The sequence below is a fragment of the Mobula birostris genome, chromosome 12 (genome assembly GCF_030028105.1).
Source record: "Mobula birostris isolate sMobBir1 chromosome 12, sMobBir1.hap1, whole genome shotgun sequence".
Classification (NCBI taxonomy): domain Eukaryota; kingdom Metazoa; phylum Chordata; class Chondrichthyes; order Myliobatiformes; family Myliobatidae; genus Mobula; species Mobula birostris.
In genome coordinates this window covers 78,156,631-78,180,068 of record NC_092381.1, presented here as the reverse complement: position 1 = coordinate 78,180,068, position 23,438 = coordinate 78,156,631, and the positions used below count along the sequence as shown (strand labels likewise).

The 23,438-nt window shown below is 40.9% G+C and overlaps 1 protein-coding gene across 3 annotated transcripts in view; it reads right to left on the bottom strand.

Annotated features, from left to right (window-relative positions):
• Window positions 1–23,438, bottom strand: part of kcnt2a (potassium channel, subfamily T, member 2a) — a 976,808-nt gene that overhangs the window by 379,213 nt on the left and 574,157 nt on the right. The window lies entirely within an intron of this gene.

Here is a 23,438-nt window from a genome sequence, read left to right as displayed (position 1 = left end):
TGTAGGATTTAATTTTCAAGTATTCTGTGGAAATATTTTCAGGAAGAAATATTAAGAATCTTGGATTCTTCTTGACCCAATGTTTTATTGAGCTCTTCATACACATGAGGCTACCACAAAGCACACAGCATGATGACCGCAGAGAGAATAACAGGGTCATTACAATGTGACAAATGGACACAGTGCAAAAATGATAAATACATTTTTGGTGTACAACAGAAAGATCACCTCCAACAGGAATAATATCGTCAAAACTTTTACTTCCACCTATTTAGTATGAACAGAATTGTGCCATTCTGATCGATCTTTATGATTTTTGTCAGCTTTGCACTGAAACATGCAGAACTAGTTACAGTGTTACTCTAGATATGATAGCTGAAACTCTCCTTGTTCCATGCATGCTAATTAATTACAATACAATCCATCAGTCAACATTTTGACTAAAATACCACCGTATTTTCACGTCCTGCAATTTACATACTTCATGCCCCAGTATCACCCATTGTCACTGAAATTAAGATTTATGGAGCTTAATGTGATTATCTTACTGAACCCAAAGTGCTGTTGGATCAGAGTTTCTATTTTTCTTGAGTGATGCTCTTCTGCCTGACATATTCAGAAAGAATAAGCAGGTGGGGATAATTGACAATTACAAACAAACTCTGCTTATTTATTCCCAACTTTTATATACAGTATACTTTATACTTTATTGTCGCCAAACAATTGGTACTAGAACGTACAATCATCACAGCAATATTTGAATCTGCGCTTCACACTCCCTGGATTACAAATATTAAATATTAAAAATTTAAAAATCGTTAAAATTAGTAAATATTAAAAATTTAAATTATAAATCATCAATAGAAAATAGAAAAATGGGAAGTAAGGTAGTGCAAAAAAAACCAAGAGGCAGTTTACTGTATACAGGTGTCCCCTACTTTTCGAATGTTCGCTTTACGAAACGTCACTGTTATGAAAGACCTACATTAGTTCTCTGTTTTCGCTAACAGAAGGTGTTTTCAATGTTACAAAAAAAGCAGCGTGTGCTAAAAAGGCAGCGTGCGAAAAAAAAAGCAGCGCAGGAAAAAATGCAGCCGCTCCACCCCAGATTCGGAACGGCATTCTCGCCAGCATTGCTTAAACACGTGCCTGTGAGCATCTGTTAGCAGGATGAGTTCTAAAGTATTGGAAAAGCCTGAAAGAGCTCGTAAGGGTGTTACACTTAGCGTAAAACTAGACATAATTAAGCGTTTTGATCGTGGTGAACAAGTAAGGACAAAGTGAGTTTGGCCTGTGGAAGCTGATGAAGATGATGTTGAAGAGGTTTTAGCATCCCATGACCAAGAACTGATAGATGAAGAGCTGATGCAATTGGAAGAGGGAAGGATAACAATCAAAACCGAATGCAGTAGCAAACTGAACGTGAAGCAACTGCGTGAGATTTTCGCTGCAATCATAAAGTACAACTTTAATTTTGAAAGGGGACGTCGGTTTAGGGGATACTTGCAGGATAGTTTGAGTGCTTACAAAGAACTGTATGATAGAAAAATGCGCGAGGCTCAGCAGTCAAGCAAGCCTTCCACATCAGCCACAGCAAACGACGAACTGCGACCTTCGACATGGAGGCAGGCAGAGATAGAAGAAGACGACCTGTCTGCCCTAATAGAAACAGACAACGAGATGACACCCCAGTGTCCCACCACCCCAATCCCCAGGCCGCGGATAGATACCGATTCGCGGAGTATGCAGCGGTAGCCGGGAAGCACATGGCACATCTTTAAGAAAAAAGCCGAAATAAACATGCTAATTAATTAGGTGCCACCCAGCTGTACCACTGCATGCTTCACAGCGATGTATTGGTCGGCGGCCTAGAGGGTGGGGCCACTGCATCACCCCAACCTGCGACGACTCAGCCTAACATACCATCATCAGTGTGCTCGGCGCTGTCCCAATTTTGGTAAGTGATACTACACTGTACATACATTATTTCTACTTTATATCGGCTGTGTATTTTTACGTGTTATTTGGTATGATTTGGCAGCTTCGTAGCTTAAAGGTTACTGGAGAGAGTGTTTTTGCCGAGAGCGCTTGCGTGAGATTTTCTGCCGACAGCGCTTGCGTGAGATTTTCGCTACGGACAACAGTGCAGGCAATGATTGTGGAAAAGTATTTCTACTTTATATAGGCTGTGTATTTATCATATCATTCCTGCTTTTACTATATGTTACTGTTATTTTAGGTTTCATGTGTTATTTGGCATAATTTGGTAGGTTATTTTTGGGTCTGCAAACGCTCACAATTTTTTCACATATAAATTAATGGTAATTGCTTCTTCATTTTACAACATTCCGGCTTACGACCTGTTTCATAGGAACACTCTGCCTTCGGATGGCGTGGGAAACCTATACTGTGGTGTTTTCAGCCATACTAGCATTAATGGAGCAGGATTCACATGTTCAGAGGATTTAATTACTATTTCAGATATTGTTAAGTTTAACATTAGAATGTCAGAGGAATATCGCTATATCAGATCATAGTTTCACTTTGGCATATAAAATGCAGTTTTTATTCCTTTTGAATCACAGGACAAGGTTATAAGAAACTCACAATATGGCTTCTAATAAAAGAGCCTTGGACTTTTCCAAGCTTTAATTTTTGTTCATTTTCATCTGACTTTGACAGCCCATTCTATTTTATACCAATGTTGTTCTTCTCAAAAAGTAGTGGCACAACAAGTTCACATCACAGAATTCCACATAGTGCAATTGAATCACCAGTGTTAGATAGTCCACTACATTGCCACATCAAGTATATTCAAATTTGCTTGGCTTCCTACTTAAAATAAGATATTAACCAGAGAATAGGCTTTCTTCTCTAGAACTAACTTAATTATTGTGAAGGATTAATTAGACATATGCTTTCAGCCTGTTATAGCAAAGACATTCATAGAACTATGACGCCTTAAAAGCAAAACAGATGTTTAAAGAAAAGCTTTATAATTCCTAACTTCAGAAACTTAAATGTCAGAATTCTAGAGCAGTTTATAATTGTCACTTGGGTGTAAAAAACCCTTGCATTTGTTTAAAGACATTCATAGCTTCAAAATATCCCCACATCCTTTAATGCATTTTTATAATGCTTTATAAAAATCTATAATGTATAAAGCAGCACAGGCAATTTATATGGTAAAAAAAACAAAAAGCAATACAATGGAGGACAGTATCTGTTTTAATGATGTTGGTTAAAGGATAAGAGTTGGCCAGGACACCTGGGAGAACTCCACTGCTCTTCCTTGAAATAATGTCCCAGGAAACCATTTATTGAAAGAACAGACGGGACCTTGGCTTAAACTCTCAGCTGTATTCAGGGACTCATCTTTGAATCTGGATGAGTATGCTGCAGTTGTTACCGACTTCATTAAAATTTGTGTGGATGAGTGTGTGCTTACAAAGACTTACTGTACATTCCTAAACCAAAAGCCGTGGATGAACCGGGAGGTACATCATCTGCTGAAGGCTAGGTCTGTGGCATTCAAGTTTAGCAACCCAAGTCTGTACCAGAAAACCAGGTATGATTTGCGGAGGGCTATTTCAAGGGCGAAGGGACACTTTTGAACGAGGTTGGAGGTGATATCAGATGCACAGCAACTCTGGCAGGGACTGCAAGACATTACCTCCTACAAAGCGAAACCCAATAGTGTGAATGGCAGTGATGCTTCGCTACTAGATAAACTCATCGCCTTCTATGCACACTTTGAAAGGGAGAACACAACTACAGCTGTGAAGATCCCTGCTGCACATGATAACCCTGTGATCTCTGTCTCAGAGGCCGTTGTTAGGCTGTCTTTAAAGAGAGCGAACCCTTGCAAGGCAGAAGGTCCCGATGGAGTACCTGGTGAGGTTTTAAAAACCTGTGCCAACCAACTAGTGGGAGTATTCAAGGACATTTTCAACCTGTCACTGCTATGGGCAGAAGTTCCCACTTGCTTCAAAAAGGTAACAATTATACCAATGCCAAAGAAGAATAATGTGGGCTGCCTTAACGACTATCACCCGGTAGTGATGAAATGCTTTGAGAGGTTGGTTGTGACTGGACTGAACTCCTGCCTCAGCAAGGACCTGGACCCACTGTAATTTGCCTATGGTCACAACAGGTCAACGGCAGACGCATTCTCCATGGCTCTTCACACAGCTTTAGACCACCTAGACACTCAAACACCTATGTCAGGATGCTGTTCATCGACTATAGCTCAGCATTTAATACCACCATTCCCACAATCCTGATTGAGAAGTTGCAGAACCTGGGCCTCTCTACCTCTCTCTATGATTAGATCCTTGATTTCCTAACAGGAAGTCCAGTCTGTGCGGATTAGTGATAACATATCCTATTCGCTGACAATCTATGTTCCCTCTAATTATTAGTAATCAGTGTGCACAAAAATCTTATGTTGTGCAATTTTTTTTCCTGTGACAGAAGTATGTGCGCACTTAATGCACACATGGCACAGTTTATGTAGGTTTACAAAATATTTGACATAAAACTGCACAGAATAACAACAAAATAACATACATATTTAAGTCACTCAGTTATTTTTTCTCTCTCCTGTCTTTGGCATTTACCCATTCTTTGTAAACTCTATCTAGACTAATAGAATTTCCATCCAATTGATAGCTTTTGATTCTCATTAGCATATCCAAATGACATTCACCTAAACGGTTTCTCAGCTTGTTTTTGAGTTGAGTCATTAGGCTAAAATCTCACTCACAGTCCGCACTAGATGCAAGAAGGGTTCCCCTAATGTCCATCGACTGCAAGTTCGCAAAGCTGTTCATTTTGAAGTACAAATGCCGCCATTTAAGCAAAGTTTGAAATCAGTTTAGATCAGCCACAGGGGTCATTTGACTGATCTTCTTCAAAGTATGTGATCAGTGCCTCATAATTTTTTATTATTGTCTGCAATGCAAAGTGTCTAGATAACCACCTGACTTCATTACGTGGTCTGAAAGCAACAGCTTCATTTTCATAGGCCTCTGCTATTTCTTTAAATTTACATCTTTTAACTGCAGATCAAGAAAATATTGTATAGATTGTTCTCATCAAAGTTTCAATGTCTCTGATTAACTTGACTTCTTTCCATGCATCACAAATCCCCAGATCCTCACGGTGTGCTACACAGTGTTGCTGAACTAAGTGTGGAATGTCCTGTTTAAGTCTTGCTGCAACACCATTAACTCTGCCCAACGGTACTGACGCTCCATCAGACGTAAACATCACCATTTTATGGAGGTCAAGTTTCTTCTCTTCATAAAACTGCTTGATCGCTGAAACAACAGAAGAAGCATCACATGCCTGCAGCTGAACTATTCCGCCAAAAAACGTTTTATAAGCAGTACAATCTTCAGATCTGAATTTGAAGTACAGAATGAGACATTTGTTGACAGATATGTCTGTGGTTTCATCAACTGCTAACGTGTGAAAATCTGCTTATGCTATTTCTTCAAACATGTCTTTCTGAACAACATAGTTGATAGTCTCCAGAAATTCAAACGCATAACTTTTGCTTTGCCAGCTGTCTGGGAGTTCAACGTAATTTTCCATATGTTCATTAATGTGTTGAATTGAATGTAAAGAGTTATTCATTTTAACAGCTAACAACACACTGTGATAAGAACTTTGATCTCCTCTGGATTTAATCGTTTTCGCTCTTGCTCATCTGCACTCAACCGTAACATGCGTAGCACTCCTGTAACGGGTAATGACGGGTTCTGTTGCCTGAGTTTTTGTACACCGTCCAAATGCGATTTACTTGCCAAATGATGCTTCAAAAAGTCAAGTTTCCAAATATCATCCCACTTCTTTCCACTAGCAAATTCTTCAGCAATGTTCACATCACGACAATACAAACAGATAACTCCAGTTTCCGAATCATACATAAATATTTCTCATAGCTGAACGTTCATGACCTCATGAGCTTTCAGTGTAGCAGTTTCTACTATTTTGTTAAGCCATTCAACTTTCAACAAATTTGTAGTTCTTTTGCGCTTCACGCCCTTCACTTCTTTAGAAATAGACATAGCGAATCAATATTATTTTCAATAAAAACTTAGTAAGCTATCGACAGCAGGGGTCCCCAAACTTTTTGCACCAAGGACTGGTTTAATATTGACAATATTCTTGTGGACTGGCCGACCTGGGGGGGGTGGGGTTCGAGTAGGGTTAAACTTACCTCAACATGTCTTTTACAGTTAGGGTTGCCAACTTTCTCACTCCCAAATAAGGGACAAAAGTAGCAGTCAAATCCTGACAAAGGGTCCTGGCCCGAAATGTCGACTGTACCTCTTCCTATAAATGCTGCCTGGCCTGCTGCATTCACCAACATTTTTTGTGTGTGTTGACGGGACACTTGTGTTTACCCTGAGAAAGACTACCATGACCATGAAGCCTTGCGCGGGCACCTGTGTGCGCATGCGTGACGTGTGCATGTGTGACGTACGCATGCACGCACGCGCCGATTTTTTTTCCACAAATCAGTTTTGGCTTAATCTTCCTGACTACGATGTACATACATTATTTCTGCTTTATATAGGCTGTGTATTTATCATATAATTCCTGTTTTTACTATATGTTAGTGCTATTTTAGGTTTTATGTGTTATTTGGTATGATTTGGTAGGTTATTTTTTGGGTCTGGGAACGCTCAAAAAATTTTCCCATATAAGTTAATGGTAATTGCTTCTTTGCTTTAAGCCATTTTGGCACAAAAGTTTTCATAGGAACGCTCTACTTCAGTGGGGGAAATATGGGACAAGGGCGGTCCCGTATGGGACAAACCAATATAGCCCAACTTACGGGATGTCCTGGCAAATACGAGACAGTTGGCAACTCTATGTTCAAGTTCAACAGTGCGTGACAGGGAATGAGGAAAGGTACAGCTGACTCATATCGTTTCCTCGCGGCCCGGTAGCACATGCTTTGCAGCCCAGTACCAGTCCGCGGCCCGGTGGTTGGGGACCGCTGATCTACAGGATTTGAAACAGATCTTTGTAAACTTTACGATACGAATACTGTCCGCCAAAGATGGCTGCCGTCGTGGTGCAACCGGAACAGGAAAAGTGAGGTGAAGTAAATTAGTGACGTGCATTGTGGTATTTGAAAAACTGACTAACTAGTTAACAGAAACATTTAGCTGAAAGACTATTTTCAGTAAGTATAATTATAATTACTACATTATTTTAGTTAACTAATCTTTTGTGCACACATTAATTTCCTTTCTGTGCTGGTTGAAAAACGTGTGTGCTTGCGCACACGCGAACAGCTTAGAGGGAACATATCTGGCGATCAACACTGGAGCACTTCAGGGGTGTGTGCTTAGCCCACTGCTCTACTCTCTGTATACACATGACCGTGTGGCTAGGCATAGCTCAAATACCATCTATGAATTTGCTGATGATACAACCATTGTTGATAGAATCTCAGGTGGTGACGCGAGAGCGTACAGGAGTGAGATATACCAACTAGTGGAGTGGTGCCGCAGCAACAACCTGGCACTCAACGTCAGTAAGATGAAAGAGCTGATTGTGGACTTCAGGAAGGGTAAGATGAAGGAACACATACCAATCCTCATAGAGGAAATGGAAGTGAAGAGAGTGAGCGGTTTCAAGTTCCTGGGTGTCAAGATCTCTCAGGATCTAACCTGGCCCCAACACATTGATGGAGTCATAAAGAAGGCAAGACAGTGGTTATAATTTAGGAGTTTGAAGAGATTTGGCATGTCAACAAATACACTCAAAAACTTCTGTAGTTGTACTGTGGAGAGCGTTCTGACAGGCTGCATCAGTGTCTGGTATGGAGGGGCTACTGCACAGGACCGAAAGAAGCTGCAGACGGTTGTAAATCTAGTCAGCTCCATCTTGGGCACTAGCCTACAAAGTACCCAGGACATCTTTAGGGAGCAGTGTCTCAGATAGGTAGATTCCATTATTAAAGACCTCCAACACCCAGGGCATGCCCTTTTCTCACTGTTACTATCAGGTAGGATATACAGAAGCCTAAAGACACACACTCAGCGATTCAGGAACAGCTTCTTCACTCTGCCATCTGATTCCCGAATGGACTTTGAAGCTTTGGACACTACCTCATCTTTTTAATATACCGTATTTCTGTTTTTGTACATTTTAAATAATCTATTCAATATACATAATTGATTTACTTGTTTATTATGTTTATTATGTTTTATTTTATATATTATTATTTTTTTTTTCTCTCTCTGCTAGATTATGTATTGCATTGAACTGCTGATGCTAAGTTTACAAATTTCACGTTACATGCCGGTGATAATAAACCTGATTCTGATTCTGAAAGACCTCACGTTTGACAACGTGGTACCCTCTGTCTAACGTTTGCCTGCCTAGAATTTTATATACCAGTCTCTGGAATGTGACGTGATGCCTGTATGTTCTGATTCAGAGGCAGGCATGTAATCCAGTGAGCTAGTGAAACTAAAGCATAGAAATTCAATGTTAAAACACCCTATATAAGTTAAATGAACACAAAATTGTGTGCAAGAACTCAAAGTTGCCTATATTATGAGGGGCATGTGCACATCATTGATGTTTGTGTGTGTGTGTGTGTGTGTGTGTGTGTGTGTGTGACCCCTATTTCTTTGAATTGATTATTGTAGGCGAATGAGAATGGCCCTGCTTTCCCATCCCATTCTTGTGCACATCCCACTCTTTAAGGTATTGAGAAAGTCTAACTGACATTAGTACAGAATTGAAAAGTGCAAAAACATTTGGTTTCTCAATCATATGTTTCCCACCCCTACATAGATCTGAGGAAAATAAATAGTGGGAAATTTGTCTAAAATGGTTCAGAATTCTTGAGATATTCTAAACGTTATACTTGGTAGTATGAATGTTTGTCCTTCTCTTGTTTTGTAAAATGCCTCCTGTGATGTTACCTCTGTCCGAATGTTAGATCTCTCATCATCACTTTCCTCCTCAAAAAGAAACACCTTGTCCAATCTGCTTTGCAAAACTAAACTATTTGGTTTGTCTGCTGTTTCTCTCCAGAATTTCTTTCACTGAAGTTTGAATGCTTAGCCCTAAATATATATCAGTAACAGAAGTACAGAAAAAAAGTGAAATGAAATGGATTGTGGAAATAATATAGGAAAAGTGTTTCTAATGATTGAACAATGGAACAAAGTGGATGTTAGCAGACTTATTTCATTAGATTTATTGCACAACTTTTGGAGAATCAGTGGAAATCACTTCAATGAAAATGCAAATATTAAAGATAAGACTGGAAAATTCAATGAGATTTGATAATGAAGGGATGCTATTCTATTCTTTCCATGAAGCACTCCTCCTTGCCTCCACAGATGTTTCTTGGCACGATGAATTCTTCCAGCAGTTTGCATATTTTGTTTTCTCCAATTACAGCATCTGTAGTCTCTGGTCTCCCCATATCTCTACTTGCTTTGATTCTATTTCTTTTAAACTGCTAATCAACCAGCATCCCTTCTTGACCCCACTCTTATGGTTTAGTTAATTCAAATGTTGCACCATTTTCACCAAATCTCCTGCTATTGTCCTCAAAAGCAACTACCTCTCTCAGTTAGGATGATTGCCAAACAAGTACCTAATATGGATGTCTGTACTTTGGGGAACCAACCAGATATGCATTCTCTTTCTGCCAGCCCACATAAGCTGAATAAAATACAACTAAAGGCAGCAACTACATATTGATCCCAAAGCCCTTCAGACTCTACCTTACGGTGCTGATGTGTTTGTTGCTGTCCTGTGAGAGAGGTTGTGCAGTATGAAGTTCAAGACAATGACCACTTTGCATTTGCTTGGCAAGCAGGCAAGGCCTGAAATATCATCAAAGGCATTTTTCTACTGAAATCCTGATATTTTTGTGTGGTTTTGCGCACACAGGCTGTAAGAACCCTAAAGAACAGAGGGATTCATTTCTTCAAACAAGTGCTGACTGCTGAAAATGCTGGGAGTGAGGAGTCCTTTGTGTTGAAGGAGTGAAGTCTGCTTACTGGAAACATAAAGTCATTGTTTTCATGATCTGTAATATATTACGCATTGGGGTGGAATGTTTAACAGACGATGAACAGGTGCAGATTCTTCAGGGGAAAATGAGTATAGTTGCAACCTGCCCTCATGAAAACCCAGCAATACTGGAAAATCCCAGTTCCTAAGATACAGCCCGTTTTCATTGAAAATCATTTAGTCACCAATGAAGTGTCTAGGTGATCAATGCAGGGATATATGTCAGCTACTTGGCATGATCCCATAACAGGAAAAATATTACACTCTGCAGAGAGAGCAGTCCAGGTATGAGAGCAAGTCAAATGTCTTACTCCTTTGTATCAACCTATTTGGAATCCCTGAATTCATGAATGCATTATTCATTAGAGGTGAGGTTTGAAATGGTGTTTCTGAAACTGGGTGGGAATCGACTCTACTAGATCAGTGGGCCCCAACCAGCGGGCTGCGAGCATTTGCTACTGGACCGCGCGGAAACGATATGATTTGGCAATATGAAACGATATGTCAGCTGCACCTTCCCTCATTCCCTGTCAAACACTGTTGAACTTGAACACACCACCCTCAGTCGGCCGGTCCGTAAGAATATCGTCAATATTAAACCAGTCCACGGTATGCAAAAGGTTGGGGTCGCCTGTACAAGATGGTGTTGATGGTGTTATGGCCCTTCCACCTCAAAGTCCTCACTCCACTAAGTTACCAGCATGGACGTATCAACCCCTCAGTACAAATATCATTCCGTCCATGGAATTAGCAACTTGGTCACTAAATATTGGAGAAAACATTGAGCATTAGTTTAAGGACACAGCAGATTTCAGCAGGTGTTTGTGCAGCCTGTATTGACAGCAGTGTAACCCCCCAGTTTGGTCTCTGAATATGAACAGTTGTGGCACTTTAAATCAGGGTTTCTCAACCGGGGTTCTGCGAGAGTTTGTCATATTAAGAAATAAACACCGTCTTTTGAACTTGGCGCAACATGTGATGCTAGCGGTGGGCAGTGTCCGAGCAGCCCCATTAGCAAATTCACTAGAGGTCTCTCAGCCTAGTATGGCAGTGTGCATTAGGACCGTGTTTATTTGGTGGTGTCCATTGTCAGCTTTTGACGCAAGATACGGAATGCCATTGATAATAGGTGAGCACTCTATTGTACTGTGGGGAAGATGGTAGGCTGATGGTGAGCACTGTATTGTACTGAAGTGAGGACGGTAGGCTGATGGTGATCACTGTATTGTACTGAAGGGAGGACGGTAGGCTGATGGTGAGCTCTGTATTGTACTGTGGGGAAGACGGTAGGCTGATAGTGAGCACTGTATTGTACTGTGGGGAGGACGGTAGGCTGATGGTGATCACTGTATTGTACTGAAGTGAGGATGGTAGGCTGATGGTGAGCACTGTATTGTACTGAACGGAGGATGGTAGGCTGATTGTGAGCACTGTATTGTACTGAACGGAGGATGGTAGGCTGGTGGTGAGCACTGTATTGTACTGTGGGGGAGACGGTAGGCTGATGGTGATCACTGTATTGTTCTGTGGGGGGGGACGGTAGGCTGATAGTGAGCACTGTATTGTACTGAAGGGAGGACGTTAGTCTTATGGTGAGCGCTGTATTGTACTGAAGGGAGGACGGTAGGCTGATGGTGATCACTGTATTGTACTGAAGGGAGGACGGTAGGCTGATGGTGAGCACTGTGTTGTACTGAAGGGAGGACGGAAGGCTGATGGTGAGCACTGTATTGTACCGTGGGGAGGACGGCAGGCTGATGCTGAATGCTGTATTTTACTGTGGGGAGGATGGTAAGCTGATGGTGATCGCTGTATTGTACTGTGGGGAGGACGGTAGGGTGATGGTGAGCACTGTATTGTACTGAAGGGAGGACGGTAGGCTGATGGTGATCACTGTATTGTACTGTGGGGAGGACGGTAGGGTGATGGTGAGCACTGTATTGTACTGAAGGGAGGACGGTAGGCTGATGGTGATCACTGTATTGTACTGAAGGGAGGACGGTAGGCTGATGGTGATCACTGTATTGTACTGAATTGAGGACGGTAGGCTGATGGTGATCACTGTATTGTACTGTGGGGAGGACGGTAGGCTGATGGTGATCACTGTATTGTACTGAATTGAGGATGGTAGGGTGATGGTGATCACTGTATTGTACTGAAGGGAGGACGGTAGGCTGATGGTGATCACTGTATTGTTCTGTGGGGGGGACGGTAGGCTGATGGTGAGCACTGTATTGTACTGAAGGGAGGACGGTAGGCTGATGGTGATCACTGTATTGTACTGAAGGGAGGACGATAGGCTGATGGTGAGCTCTGTATTGTATGGTGGGGAGGACGGTAGGCTGATGGTGAGTGCTGTATTGTACTGAAGGGAGGACGGTAGGCTGATGAAGAGCATGAAGTGCATTTTCCAAGCATTGACTAGACCTGCCCAATTTGGGCTGTGATGTCAGCCTCTCCCTGTGTGAAATACACAAGATCTGTGTTTTACAGACATGTCTGTTGGTTCAGTGTGGTGAGTTTTGAAGAGAAGAAGTGAGATGGAAGAGGATTCTGGGCCGAGGCCTACGGACAATTCTGATAATGTTAATGACGAAGAATTACAATCTTCTGAGTCATTTCACTGCACTACTGCAACAACAGACACAAAAAAAGTCCATCTTTACAATGAAAGTTACTTATCAAGGGGTTTTACATGGACTGGTGATGCGAGCTGTCCTATTCCATTGTGCCTAGTCTGTGGCAAACAACTAAGAATGCAAGAATGACTCCAGCAAAACTGAAAAGACACTTTACTACAATGATTGTGTCACTTACTAAGACAATGCTTTTTCAAGGTCGTGTATAATATTATGTCTTCAAGGAAGATAAGCTTAGCTTAACTATCTGTTTTCTTCCCAAGAGAGGTGCCTAAAAAATCATTCTTTACTCAAAAGAGCATTGACAATTATTTTTGGATTATTGTATTTACAGCTTACCGATCAAGCTCACATACAGTGAGCTGTAAATATAATAATTTTTACGCAGGGGTTATCTGAGACCTGAAAATTATTTCAAGGGTTCCTCCAGGGAAAAAGGTTCAGAATGGTTGCTCTAAAACGCGAGAACAGCAGGAACCCAAAGGAATTTGCTGCTGATTTTACTGTGACTATTCCATGATGATGACAGTGTAACTGTCCTGCTCCTATTTATGTGGGTATAGTGGAAGTGGTATTATCCAAACATTGACATATTGAGTTGTGTGCCTTAGCCCAGCAAAATGACTAAACTGGATTATGTATCTAAGTGCTCTGACCATTTTCACGACTGGTGCAACTTCCTTGAAAATAATTACTTGTATGATTCATACCAAGTAAAAGGGAATTCTGAACAATTTTTCGCAATGGAATCCAATTTCTAAGCATGTGGATATAGGGAAGAATCATTTGATCTGCTCAGGTACCATTTTGAGATGTATTTTATCATCTTGACTGTACTTTAATACCATCTGTTTGGAATTTTCCTAAAACTTCAGGTGCAGTTTAGAAAATGTGTGGCTCCAAACTTAAAAAAACGCAAGAAATAAGTAACCATACCTTGGGTCCTAAAGAGCTATTGACTGGAAGAAATATGACACAAAGTGAACAGATAATGGCATAATTCCTCATGCTGCATTTCAAAGCAACTTTTACCCTATCTATTTTTTTTTTATTACTGGTAGAGCTTCTCAGAAATAAACGTTACACATGTGATAAATACTGGTGGAACTTATTCCATCTCTGATATAATAATGGCACATTTAAGTGGTAGTTTAACAGTACATAACTTATCAGCAAGTTGGTAAAATGACAATGATGTAAGGAGAACCCTACGTACATTAAATATAATAGTATTAAATTTGAGTTGAAGTTTTCAGTGGCAGTGGCAGGAATGAGGTAGAAATGGGGACCGATGATGATGATGACAACTTTAGGTCAGATTTGGTAAGGACAAGATGAAATGCATTACTTTCAGCACAGCTCTGGGTTGAACAGAAGGTGGAGCCCATGTGTAACAAATCCCGGGTAAATGATCAAGCAAAATCAGAGATGATATCAGTTGTGAGGGAGCGAATTGCTCATGGGATTGGAGAGCTAAGTACTGATCTTACGCGTGCTGAAGCAAACTAGTAATTCAAGTAAGATCAATAGCTATAGTGCACAGTATGATGGAAATAAATCGTCAGGGCTTCAGAACTCTAAGGGGAAGCGCGGCCAAACATGCTGCAAGATCCTAGTTGACAACTGGGGCTGACTAACATTCAAATCTGGCCATGAGAAGCAGGAATTTTTAAATGAACTTTTAAAACAGGCTGTAAGCTGAAGAAAATCAACTGTCTGATATATTCTCTGATTCCATTTGATCTAGCACTGCTAATTTACAGATTCATGGAGAAGGAGCAGCCTTGAATTCATTCCCAAATCCTTTGGAAATGCTAATGTTGAAACTGCTGATCGGGTAATGTCCATTCATCAGCAGAGTAACCCAGATGTTTTTCCATCAAACCACCTTGTAAGGCAATTCTCAAAATATCAAACAGGATGCCCTTCTCTTGGAAGGAACAAAAATAAATTAAACATTTTTAGAGACAAACAGCAAACAGACAAAATTTCAGTAAAACACATAAAATGCTGGAGGAATTCAGCAGGTGAGGCAGCATATATGGAAAAGTGCAGTTCACGTTTCGGACTGAAAACCTTCAGCAGGAATGGAGAAAAAGTGCTGAGGAGTAAACTTAAAAAGTGGGGGAAGGGGAAAGGGAAACACCAGGTGATAGGTGAAACCTGGAGGGGGAGGGATGAAGTAAAGAGATGGGAAGTTGATGGGTGAAAGAGTCAGACGGCCAAGGGAAAAAGAAAAAGGGGAAAGGAGTGCCAGAGGGAAGCAATAGGTGAGCAAGGAGATGAGCTAACAGAGGGAAAAGGGGATGCAAAATGGAGAAGGGGGTGTGGTTGGGGGTATTACTGCAAGATTGAGAAATCAATGTTCATGCCATCAAGTTGGAGGCTACCCAAATGGAAGATAAGGTGTTGTTCCTCCAACCTAAGTGTGGCCTCATCATGACAGTGTTGGAGGCCATGGATGGACATATCGGAATGGGAATGGAAAGTGGAATTAAAATGGGCGGCCACTGGGAGATCCTGCTTGTTCTGGTGGACAGAACATAGATGCTTGGTGCAGTGGTCTCCCAATCTACGTCGGGTCTAACCGGTGTACAGAAGGCCACACCAGGAGCATCAAACACAGTAAATGACCCCAACAGACTCACAGGCAGTGTTGCCTCACCTGGAAGGATTATTTAGGGCTCTGGATAGTAGTGACGGAGGAGGAGTAGGGACAGGTGTAGCATCTGTTCTGCTTGCAAGGATAAGTGCCAGGAGGGAGATCAGTGGGGAGGGTGAATGGACAAGGGAGTCGCATATGAAGCGATCCCTGCAGAAAGCAGAAAGTGGGGAGTGGGGAGGGAAAGGTGCGCTTGGTGGTGGGATCCTATTGGAAGTGATGAAAGTTTCAGAGAATTATGTGCGGGATGCGGAGGCTGGTGGAGTGGTAGGTGAGGACAAGAGGAACAACATCCCTGGTAGTGTGGGAGGGGGATTGGGTAAGAACAGATGTGTGTGAAATGGAAGAGATGCGGTTGAGGAAGGGAAGCCCCTTTCTTTGAAAAAGGAGGACATCTCCTTTGTTCTAGAATGAAAAGCCTCATCCTGAGAGCAGATGCGGTGGAGATGGAGGAATTGAGAAAAGGGGTTGGTGTTTTTACAAGTTGCAGGATGGGATGAGGTGTAGTCGGGGTAGTTGTGACAGTCCGTGGGTTTGTAATAGATATCAGTGGATAAGCTGTCTCCAGGGGACAGATACAGTTAGATTGAGAAAGGAAAGGGAGGGGTTGGGAATGGATCAAGTGAATTTGAGGGCAGGGTGGAAGCTGGAGGCAAAGTGGATGAAGTCGATGAGTTCAGCACGGGTGCAGGAAGCACCTCCAATGCAGTCATCAATGTAGCATAGGAAAAGTACGGGACAGTCACCAGTGTAGGCTTGCAACATTGACTGTTTCACGTAGCTGACAAACAGGCAGGCATAGCTAGGACCCATGCAAGTGCCCATGACTACCCCTTTTGTTTGAAGGAAGTGGGAGAAGCCAAAGGAGAAATTATTTAGAGTGAGAACAAGTTCTGCTAGGTGGAGGAGAGTGGTGGTGGAGGGGAACTGTTTAGGTCTGGTGTCCAAAAAAAAAATGAACAGCTTTGAGGTCTTCCTGGTGGGGGATGGAGGTGAATAGGGACTGGACATAGATAGTAAAAATGAGATGATGGGGGCCAGGGAACTCGAAACCTTTGAAAAGATCAAAAGTGTGTGAGGTGTCACAGATGTAGATAGGAAGGGAATGAACGGGGGGGTGGGGGTGGATAAAACAGAGTCGAGGTACGCTGAAATGAGTTCAGTGGGGCAGGAACAAGCTGAAACCTGGACAAGTGGGTTTGTGGACCTTGGGTAGGAGGTAGAAACAGGTTTGGGGTGCAGGAACTATGAGGTTGGTAGCGGTGGATGGGACACCCTCAGAGTCAGTAAGGTTGGCGACTGTGTGGGAGACAATGGCCTGATGTTCCTTAGCGGAGTCCTGTTCAGGGGTTAGTAAGGGGAGGTGTCTGAGATTTGGCTCCGGGCCTCAGCAAGGTAGAGGTCAGTATGCCTGACTGGAACACTGCAGCACCTGCCTTGTCTGTGGGTTTGTTGGTGAAGTTAGGAATTCAGTAAAGAAGGGCAAACAAAAGTGTACGTGTGTGTGTGGAAGGTGGAAGATGGAAGATGGTAAGGGGGTGGTATCCCTCAAATGAAATTGTCATGTATATGTATATTGTCATGTATATGTATATGACAATTATTAGATAAAGGATGGATCAGGACAAACTTCAGCACCTTGCAAGGATGTTGTGAATAGAACTGTTCACCTGCCCATGTGGGGAGACACTTATCTGAGTGATTTTCAGGATGAGTTATGGTAATTAAAACAGTGCTTATGGGTTTTATTTAAAATTAAAGACAGAATATTAGAGGGAGGATTGCAGGGATAAGTTAGACAGGGTGATAGGCTGTCCAGACAGAAATGAGTTCTTTCAAGTGACTACTGGAGTGAATTGCATTCACAATTAGAGAAAACTGCATTTGCATGCAAGTTGAATTTAGATTTAAGACTTAAAACTGTGTGAGTCCATTTAAGTAGAGAGATAAAACGAGTGCACTGAACTTTGCCGTCCTTTAAAATTGTATGTCACCTTGGAGTGCTTAGTTAGGCAGAAAGTGCTTAACTTTTAGCCTTAAGAAAGTTTTAAAGGAGGTCGGACTTGTGCTGTCTTGTTCAAGCCAATCTGAAGATAGGTATAAGATTTGTTAACCTAGGGGCTATGAAACTGAATATACTTTGTGTCGGGCTACTCAGAACATCTAGTACAACCTGTACTGAAATGAAACAAAAGTTATAGAAGAGTACAGAACAGAAACAGACCCTTCAGCCCATCTAGTCTATGCCAAGCCACTTAAACTGCCTACTCTCATCAACCTGCATGTGGACAATAGCTCTCCACACTCCTACCATCCATGTACCTATCCAAACTTCTCTTAAACGATGACATTGAGCTCACATGCACCACTTGTTCTGGCAGCTTGTTCCACATTCCCATAATCCTCTGAGTAACCAAGTTTCCCCTCATGTTCTCCTTAAACCTTCCTGTAGGTAGGTGACCAAAACTGTACACAATGCCTCACCAACATCTTATACAACTTCAACAAAACATCCCATCTCCTGCACACAATTCTTTGATTTGTGAAAGCCAACGTGCCAAAAGCTTTCTTTATGACCCTATCTACATATGACGATCCTCTCAATGAACTATGGACCTGTATTTCCAGATCCCTTTGTTCTATCACACTTCTCAGTGTCCTACTGTTCATTGTGTAAGACCTACCCTGGTTGGTCCTACCGAAGTGCAACACCTCGCACTTGTCTGCATTAAATTCCATCTGCCATTTTTCAGCCCATTTTTTTCAGCTGGTCCAGATCCCGCTGTAAGCTCTGATAGTCTTTCTTGATGTCCAGAACAGCAAGGAAGTTGTTGACATTTTATTTTAAAAAATGTAATGCTTTACTTTTTAAAAAAAAGTTTATATTAAAGTAACAATATTAATTAATTTCAGTCAATTAATTACATAGTAAACGAAAGTATTAATTGTATTATTTTAAAATATTTTTTAAACTCGTTTCACAATTGAAATAGAATACATGGTCATCATCATGTTGTTGTTCTTGAATCTGCTGTGCATTAATGTACTGCTACATTTCAAACAGTAACTTTGATATATTATTTGTGGTGGAAGAGGAGAACAGTATCCTAGACATTCTGAAGAAACTACAATGGAAAATATTTAATGAGAGCTGATGGCTCCAAGAACATTCTATCCTTAGTTATTCTAGGGCAGCATGTTACTGCTAAGGAAAAGACTGAAGCATTTGCCCCCACGTTCTACTAGAAATGCCAACATAAGATCCATTCTGGTGTCCGCCTGAGATTCCTGCCATCATAGAAGCTGATTCCATTCACTTCACTTGACATTGAGAAACGCCTGAGAGCACAGGATACAGTAGAGTCTATGGAACCACGTAACTTCCGGCCTATAGTATTGATGACCTCCAACATTAGTGTCCTACTAGTCAAGTTACCACAGTTCAGTTACAACACTGGCATCAACCCAACGATGTAGAATCAACTTCAAGGTATATCTGGTTCACAAAATGCAGCATAAATGCAATTCAGCAAAAGATCTTGCCTAATCAGGATATTATTAGTCTTCAGCAAAGTAATTGCTTGTGCTATTAATCATGGAGCAAATAGCTGAATTCCAGAGGTGTATGTCTTCCCTTGTCTTCAAGGTGCTATTGGCACGATGTGGCATTAAGGTGTCTGGGTCCTAGCCTCAGCTATCTTCAATTGTTTCATCAATGGCTCCTTTACCCATCATGAAGTCAGGAGTGGAAACATTCACAATATTCAAATTCCATTCACAGCTCCTCGGTAAATGAAGTACATGCTTACATGCAGCAGGAGATGAACAACATTTGAGTCTGGGCTGATACGTGGCAATGACTATTTCCAAATTGAAAAAGTCTAACCAATTACACCTGACATTCACTGGCATTACTATCACTATATCACTTACTATCAAAACCCTGGGGGAGGTTTAGTCTGTATAATTAACTCAACTGGATAAAAGAAATAAATACCGTTAGCTTCAAGTGTACATCAGGGTTGTGTATTCTGCAGCATGTGGCTCTCTTTCTTCCACCCCAAGGATTTTCCACCATCTACAAGGCACAAGTCAGGATCTCTTGTCAGACACTCTGCTTGACTGGATGAACAGGGTGTCAACAACTCTCAAAAAGCTCGACATCCAGCAGGCCAGTTTCTCATTTTTCCATCAACAATACTAAACTTTCATTACTTCTACTATTGGGCACAGTGCCAGCAAATTATTCCAACTGCAAAATGAGCTGGACAACACTCCCAAACCCATATCATCTGCTAGCAAGACAGACAAGGATTGGAGATGCACAAGAACACCACCACCTGCAGGTTTGCACCAAGACATACACATTCTGAACTGGAAATACACGAGTGATCTTTAGCCATTGCTGAGTCTAACTCCAACTCCTGGAATTCCCTCTCACACAGCACTCTGGGAGCACTTTTACCAGAAAGACCACAATACAAGCAATGAGAGATGGGCAATCAATGCTGATTTTTGCAAGCAATGCCTGGATTCTGAAAATGAATTTCAAGGAAGGAAGAAGGCACCACAACATTGATCTAAAATCTGCCAGATACAGCCAACACTTGACACTTCACGGTCTTAGAATCCTCTGATGCAATGACACTGCCTCAACCATTCCACAAAGCAGAGTGGAAAGTGAGCATCAAAGTAGGCCTCAAGCTTTATGTCCAAGGCCACAGACCACCCTGTTAGCCTTTTGTCAATTCATTTTGTCAGATAATCTTTTCCATTGATTATAACTGACTGTCACCATCAGAAGAATTCTACTGGAAGTAGAATTATATCTTTAAAAGAAAGTTAATTATTATTACAAAATATTAACTGATGTTTTTTCTCATGATGGTTAAAACATCAAAATCAACTAACATGGAAACCAAAATAAACCACTTTGTTTCACTTACTGTTTTAATAAAGGCCAGTTACCATGTTCAAATAAATGGATGTTAGATAGGTGTCATACACAAAGTGTACCCAGCCACTCTTTCCGGTACAGTCAGGAACCATTGCGGGACTCCATTCAGAATCCAACGGTGAAGGGGATGTTTAATGACTCCACTGCATACCATTTCTAGAAGCTGGCTGCATGCTTATGGAACATTCTCCCCCTCTTAGTGTAGCTCCTAGCTATAGAACCACCAGCAGTGATATAGCCCATACACCGAACCAAAATACATGCAACAGCAAAATAATAATGGGATGAACAGGCGATATATCTATAAAAACATACTTGTTTTCCATGACAGGGTTTGAAGGAAATAGAGTGGAGCACTTTACTTATTATAATGTTAATCTTACTAAGTTTTGATATTTTGGGATTATTCCCTAATTTTACATTGCATTTAGTCTGCTGTTTAAGGTGTAAAGGCCATTTCAAAGCAGTTAGTTTAACAGGCATTATCACAATATTACTAAAGTCCATAATTAAACATAGAGTGTCTGCACTCCTTTATCAAAGAGAACCAACAAAGACATTTACGAGGTAGGTCATCCCTACCGAAATGCATTGATTTTTTTTAAGTGTTGATTAAACTGGTGAATGCAACATACACTATATTTGTTCATATGACCATCTGGAGGAGGCTTGATTAAGTCTCTCACAGTAAATTAAGTTTCATTGAACTGCAGGGGAATTATTAACCTAGTTAGTAAAGTAGCTGAGCAGGAAGGATCAAAGGTTAGGGATAAATGGACTGTTGTGCAAACATGCAGAAGTTTGCTTGTGGCATTCTGCAAAGTATTGGATATGGTGGGATGTAACTATTTGCTAAATAATTAAGCAACATAAATCATAGGACAGAAAGCCATCTACAGAGGTTTTCGAATTATTCCATGATTTGCATCATTGTAAGGAATGTAGATAGATGCATTATAAAGGTTAAGCAAATGCCAGAGCTGTGGGAAATGGTTTTCCCATTTGAATCTTAAAAGTGAGAAGCCAGAAACTGTATGATCTAAAGAAGCATAGAGGTTCACCTAAGACTAAGCTATTATTGAAAAGAACAAAACAAATAAACATGCAAATTGTTATTCAGCATTCTGGCATAGGAGGTGCCAATTACAGCAATATAAAATGTTGGTTTGACAACTTCTGGAATGCTTTGCACTACAGACAAGGAACAATATTTGGAGTCAATACATTAGATAGATGCCCAGAGTTAAGTTATAAGGAGAAATCCTACCAAGTTTGAAGTTAATAACATCTCCTTCTACCTTAGGACAAGGACTTATCAATCACCCCTGATGAGTTATTAACTTCAAAGTTTCTGCTTAATCACTCAAGGAGTTGAACTGCATGTGCATGTAACGAGAGCTGTATAACTCATCTCCTTCTACCTTAGACCACAAACTTATTAATCACCCATGCTGTTGGCACTTTCTGGATGTCCAAGATCTGTATGCTCCACGACTGCTGGACTAAGTGTGTAAATGTAGGAGGGGACTATGTTGAAAAATAAATGTGCTGGGTTTTCTAAAATTGACTCCTTCTACCTTAGGCCACAAACTTTTCAATCATCCCATGTAATGTATTAGGGAGTTGCAAACATAATAAAGACTAGAGTTTGACCTTACATGATTTAACTTTGGAAATTCAGCAATATGCAGTGAGTAGCAGGAGTTTGAAAATTACCTCTGCAACCAGCAATGCCAAATCAGTTCTTAATTTTAAATCTGAGATTGGTTTGCAAAAATCCATTAAAGGTATTCGTGGATGGAGCAAAGGTAGAATATGGACTTATGCCACCAATCAACCAGGGTCTCACCCACTGGAAATCTTAATCAATTGAGTTGGACCATCAATCAACCAGGGGTCTCAAGGCCTTGAGCTTATGAATGGCCTACCCTTATTCTTATACATGTTAGTCATTATGAAGTCATATAATGTTCCTTATGAATGCAAATCCTTTCTTTTCTTTAGTCTTTTGATACATGATGCAGGCAGAAGCTGCAAATTTGATTTTCCATAGAGATGGAAAGTCACTACTAATACCAAAATTGTTAAAGCAATACAGTATACACATTTTCAGTTTAAAAACAGCATCAAGGTGACAGTGCTGTTTCAAAGTTGTTTTGCATGGTGATTAAATCATATCACTCATTACCATTTCTAAGCACAGTAAACACTTCCACTCACTGCGTTGTGAAACCATCTGTTCTACCTCCCCTGGACCTTGGAAGAGAATGGCTGCAAGGGCAATCAATTCTTTGTATTAAGTGACAGCTATCAAAGCCTTTGAAAGGGCAAGGAAACAAGGTAGCTAGAAATTGTACAGGATAGTTAGAAGACCCCAGAACTGAAATTCTTCTTGCAGTAATGGAGTGGGGCTCCTAAGCATCTGCCATTACAGTATAATCTGTGGCAAAGTATCAAGTATTTATTTTCTTAAGTGTTCTTCAAGCTTCAACCAAAGGAGATCTCGTTTAAGTATGACAGAAGTCTGTGAAAGAGTGAGTTTAATTTGTATAATGTGAATACAATTTACATCAATCATAATAAAGACTTTTCAACCTAACTGTACTTCAGTATGTTCATGCTGTTGTAGAATAAATCAGTTTACAATCTGTGAAGCTTTGATTTATTTCCTTAGCACAATCAATCCTTAGAAGTTGAAGTTGCTGTGTTGAAGTCAAATACATGCAGCCCAGCTCCATTTGCAGGAGAAAGCTGTCATTATGACCAGAGTAATATTTTTCCTGTCAGTAACTGTAAAGGAATGCAAGACAACCACAATAGAACTAAGATGTCAAAACTGCTTCAGGAAGTGACTGACACCAACAATTACCAATAGTCATATGTGGCCTAGATATATTAACAAAAGATAACTGGATTGGTGGAGGAGATGTTTGAGATTGTCAATGATAGAATCACGGCTCCGCATTTATTTTACCTTCGTGTTACTAGGTGATTAGTTGACAGCAGTCGTGATGCATCTATTCAAAGGTTAGGCTTGGTTAGGCTTCAACTGAAGTTCTGAGCACCTATGCCTTATGGCATGAAGTGCATACTTTCCAGAAAGTAAGCACATAAGTAC